At 46.6% G+C, this 5,510-nt stretch overlaps 1 long non-coding RNA gene across 1 annotated transcript; it reads right to left on the reverse strand.

Moving 5' to 3' along the window:
• Positions 1 to 801: 801 nt before the first annotated feature.
• LOC135285552 (uncharacterized) lies at positions 802 to 5,510 on the reverse strand. The gene is made up of 3 exons (XR_010350370.1): positions 5,158 to 5,510; positions 4,836 to 4,923; positions 802 to 2,566 (listed from the first exon to the last, which is right to left on the reverse strand). It is a non-coding gene; the product is annotated as an uncharacterized LOC135285552 (long non-coding RNA).

Below are 5,510 nucleotides of genomic sequence, written 5' to 3' on the forward strand. Positions count from 1 at the left end.
TCTGCCTGCCTCTGCCCTGCACAGCAATATCAGGAGAAAGAGTGATGAAAACATAATGGGAAAGCAATGAAATATGACCAAAGTCTTGTAATGATGAAATATAATGACTCGTAATGAAGCAGAGGTGGGAGAAAAAATAAGCTCAATTCTTGTGAAACACAAATAAGAGACAGGAAGAGTGCGAGGAGGAAGGGGGGAGTAAGGGAGAGGAGAAAGGAAGCAGCAGCTGGAAATGACTTTTAACTTTTCCACTTAATGTTTTAAAACCAAAAAGCAATTACTGCCAGGCTGGCATTGCCTTTCTGCACATTAATTTCCTATTATGAATAAAATTAATGAGTTTAGCAATCTCCAGGTCCTCACAGAGTTGTGCTCTCCATTATTGGTGTTAATCCGCCAGGGACTCTGACTCCAAAACTCGCTGCCACGGCCTGGTTTTGTGAAGTTAAAAAAAAGAAAACAGAGATAAGGTGAGAATGGAGATTCCAAGAAATGGAAAGTGAGAATGGGGCTTGAGCTGAGTGAAGAGTGAAGGTCATTCTTTATTCACTGACCCCCGTGGTTACAACCAGTGGAACCTGATGAGGGGGATTCTTGTACTTTTGTCCCAGTGGAAATCAGGAACCAAGGTCAAACCATCCCAAATCTTGCCTGGCAGATTTAGATTTAGAGCTCCAGAGCTCAGCTTGAGACCTGTTCCCAACCTTTCCTGGCAGCTGGAGCTCTCCCCTCCTGGCACAGCACAGAGCTGTAACCCCACAGAGGTGGCTCCTTGCACACCAAGGCACCACTCCGAGCTTTCCCAGGTCTGTTTGTGCTCCTAACCTTCACCAAAGGCTACAGAACTCCAAGAATTCTGGAATTCCAGAGTCCCTGGAGTAGGAATCACTGCCTGACAGGGCAATGCAGGAAGCTGGGAGGGGACACAGCTGACCTGGCTGGATAATGGGGAGCACTGAAGGAATTCCTTGGTTTGCTTTACTTGATTAAGCTGTTTTTATTTCAACCAACAGGATTTTTACCCTCAGATTCTCCCCCCAGGCTGGGCCCTGCCTAACCCACAGCAGAAGGTGGCTTCAGCCCCACCATGAGGCCACTCTTGAGCAAAACCAGCTCATCCCAGCTGGAACACGGGCAGATTGCTCCTGGAGAGCAGCCCCCGATGCACTTCACTCCTAAAGGGCCAGTTGAGCTCAGCTGGCAGCAATGATGTGTTTGCTGTGCCCGGGGCACTCATGGGAGGCATTCCTGCCCCAGACAGGACTCTGGGACAGGCACAGGCTACTGGAGCACTCAAACCTTCACCATGCCCAGAGCTCACCAGGGCAAGGGCTTGGCACCACACCTCTGGGAGCAGCTCACAGCTGCAAGACCCTCCATTCAATGATTTTACTCGCTGCCTCCTCTCCAAATTGTGGGCAGGATGAAGATCTGAACAGCCTGAGCCTGCCTGGCTCCGTGACTGAACAAGGACCGGGCTTTCTAAACATCCTCAGAACGGGACTTTTAACCCAATTCTAATGTTACAGCATGGCACTGTCCTTAAATCCCATGTCCTCACCACGGAGATGTTTACCTGTGTCAAGGGAACAAGCACAGCACAGATCCTTCATGGATCACAGCACAGAAACACATTTTCTTTACAATCCCTTCTGGGCAGAGGACTCCTGATATAAAAACCCCGAGTTCACCAGGCAGTGGCAGGTTTAAGTCACCTCCTTTGTCCTCTCTGTACCACAGCATTTAAAACCTACAATAAAGAGGCTGAGAGGGCAACTTTATTAAAAACATGTTTCACATTTGTTTGAGATCTTTATATGCACCTTCTGCTCAGATTTAAACACCTCTGATGCTCTCAAACACTTTTTTCTTTTCTTTCAGACAAATTGTCTTCTTCCCTCAGCTCTGTTATTTCCTAATGGCATGGAAATTTCAGAGCCTCCCAGATGCCAGACTCCCAAATATCGCTTTCTCCAAGCTGGAGAAAACCAGGTCCCAACCCTGAATAAATCCAAATTGGCACTGACTGGTAGCAGTGGGGTGATGGCACGAGCTGAGTTTGCTGAGGATCACCCCCAGTGTGAACAGAGAGGTCTCTACAGCCAGAAATTCCCACTCCACTCCATTGTTTTTGCTGGAAATGGGAGCAATTTCTCAGCTGCAGAGCCCAGAGTGGGTGGTTTGAGACATCCTGGTGGTCCAAGGTGTGGAGTGAGCATTTGCTCCCCTCCTGCAGAGGGTTTCAGCTGCCACGCCACCGCTTTTCATCACTCTGATCTACTGATGAAAGCTTTAAAGCTCACAAAGCCTGGATTTCCATGGACATCTCTGCTGGAAAATGTCTTTTCTTCCCCCCTGGGAAGCAGAGTGCTCGAACAGGAGGCAAGATGAGAGTTGGGTTTCATCCATGGAAAATCACAATTCAAATCCCAGTGACCAGGAATGCTCTACTTTACCCAGGACAACATTCCAGGGAGGATTCCAGGACATCCCAACTGCTGCACGGGTGGATCATGCCAGGGGTTGTGGCTCCCTCTGGTATTGCTGCTCCTCCTTTACAGTCCCTCTGCAAAGAACCAACAGACAGCAAAAAAAAAATATTTCACCAAACACACCAAAATATCCATTTAAAGCTTTGGCTGCACAGAAGAAATAAAAGTAAAAATAAAATGGAAATATCAAAATGTGGGGAGAGGAGTAAGGAAGCCTCCCATCAGCAGCACACTCTTGTTCTTTTCCATTTCCAGAGGTCAAATGCTCCTTTTATTCCTGAAAATGCCATCAAGTGCCAGCCACAAGAAGCTTTTAGTACAGCCTGGCTTTCAGACAGCATGCCAAAATTTGACTTTTCTGCTAGAGAGACACTCAGTATTTAATCCTGTGCAGCAAAAGTTTGTCTCAAATGTTCTTGTGCCCTGTGATTCTGGACTGAATTTAATGGAAATAAGGAATTCAGAGCAATTTGCATGTTTGTCTTCCTTAGGGTCAGCCCAAAAATATCTAATGATGATAAATTAATACAGCAGATTCTGCTGTGCTCATCAGGGGAGGTTTGAAACGTTGCAAACCAAAGCAAAATTAACTCTATCCCCTAGAAATCATCACCATCCTCGGGTAATCATTCCACCCAACCCAAGGTAAAAGAGAAGAATCCTGCACTTCTGGGGAGAGCCTGAGTTTGGAAAATGGGGATTTCAACTCCAAGGAAAATGTGGAAAGAGTTTTAGTGCCCAGGTGCTGCTGCTGTGAATAAATCTGGTGCCTGGTCCTGCCTTTTTTTAGGAAAGGAGCCCTGATTGTCTCTCCTTCTGCATCTTCCTTACACTTGAGGGGCTGAGGTTTGGTCTAACTGCAATTTGCTGCAATTTTAAACCCTATTACCCCCTCAGCATGGTGCTGTATAAACCCAAGGCAGGGCTTTTAATTTTCTAGACAAAGGTATTATTTGAGCTCCTTTCATGGCCTAATTATTACTTAGCAAATATCATGTTGTGATGAGCATTTATGGATAATTCTCAGATAATACCTAATTATATGCTTAATACTCATAATGATGGGAAAGCCTCAAATATTCAGGGTCCAGATTTTTTAGACTGTCTCAGAATTCCTTATATTTCAAAGCACTTGGAAGTTGAAGATTTATGTTGGGGTTTTTTTTGGTCTTTTTAAAACTATTTCTAGCATGTATAACAGCTTCTTCTACAATGTCTCCCACTGCTCACTGGAATTTGGATTCACAGGTAAGCTTAGACAGCTTTGAACTTCTGAGTGACCTGACATAGCTCTAAACCTGATTAACTCACCAGATAGCCTGAGCCTGGGGATAATTTATGTGCCTGAACAGGCAGACCTTTCAGGGAATGTACTCCCAGGGAAAATGGTCTCTGCTAAATGGACAGCCAGGCTTGACTCCATTGAAATTCCTAATTTTCAAAAGCACGTGATGGCACAGGCAGGGCACGGAGAGAAATGGCTGCTGGGGGTAATTCAGTCCTGTTTCTCGCAGTCCTTGTGATTTATTTCTGTTCTTGCTGTGGGCACTGCCCTGCAGAACGCCCAGGGTGTGGCTGCCCCATCCCTGGCACTGCCCAGGGCTGGGCTGGATGGAGCTCTGAGCATCCTGGGCTTGGGGAAGGTGTCCCTGCCCAGGGCAGGGGGGTGGAATTGATCTTTAGGGTTCTTCCCACCCCAAACCAGGCTGGGATTGTGTGAAAAACTGCAGCTTCAAACACAAACTTTTATTTGTTGGGCCCTGATCTCCATTCATTAATGTTCTGCCATCCCGGGCAGCCCCAAATGCAGTTTGGTTTTCTCAGGTAAGAAACAGGCTCCTGCCCTCCTGGGCTGGAATGTGAGTCAAAGCCTCTCCCAGCAGACACTGGAGACACAATGATTAATTCACTGCTGGCTGCCTGGGTAAATGGCCACATAAATACAGGAGAAATGGTGCCCGGACAAGACAATCAGACACTGCGATCTGGGCAGACAGGGAAACACAGAAACACCTGAGAAAGCCAGGAGAGATTGTCAGGGCTGCTCTGAAAGGAGCAAAAGTGCTGACAGGGATCAGCAGCGAGGGTTTAAGGGAGAACAAAAGATGTTCAGAGCAGCCCTGTAGCTCCCTTCAAACCCTGGCAGCATGACTGCAGGTAAATTCCTGCTTTAATCCCTGTTTTAATTTTAATCCCTGTAATAATTTCATCATTATTGGTCAGCCTAATCTGGTGAACACAAAGAAATGGGCAAGGCCAAAGCTGGTTTTGTCACCTCCTGGTGTGGCCTGGTGCAAGTGTCAGGGGATGAAGGGAAAGTGGGAGAATGTGGTTGAAAATCACAATTTGGGTCTGGAAGGCCTTGTTTCCACTGGCAGCACCACCTTCGACTCCAGCAAGTGGCTGCCTCTCTCTCAGCCTTGGTTTACCCCTGGAAAATGAGTTTAACAGACTTCTTCATGAAGTAGTCTCAATTAATTAGCATTTGTAAAACTGCTCTGAGATTCCCAGATGAAAGCCTGGCCTGGAATGGCAAATTGCTAATGATAATTGATAGTTGTTCATGGTCTCTTTACAGAATTTCAAATTCTTTTCTGAGGGGGAGTCAGTAGGGATGGAGGGCTCTCAAGGCAGAGATCACTAAAAAACCCCAGGACAGCCATACCTTTCTGCCTGCTCCTCCTTCTTTCCATCTCAGGATGAATGGGGAGAGTTTTTGAGAGGAAGGGCAGGTGATGAAGGCTCCTGGGTTCACCACAGGTCCTTGCTGGGCAGGGGGTGTGAGGCAGGAGGGGATGAGCAGGGCTGCTCCACTCCCCCCTCCAATGGATGCAAAGGCAGCCCTAATTAAACAGATGTTCTTAATAATGCTCTGACAACTGTCCCTGCTTTAATTTGCTTCACAGTAAAGATTAATATAACAACACAACACTGCTTTACAAGGGGAGAAAAGGGAGCTGAGCTAATAAAAGGCAGGAGCTTACATAGTATATTATTGCTTTTCTTTCTGCTTGTCTA

This window comes from Passer domesticus, chromosome 23 (assembly GCF_036417665.1).
Source record: "Passer domesticus isolate bPasDom1 chromosome 23, bPasDom1.hap1, whole genome shotgun sequence".
Taxonomy (NCBI): Eukaryota; Metazoa; Chordata; class Aves; order Passeriformes; family Passeridae; genus Passer; species Passer domesticus.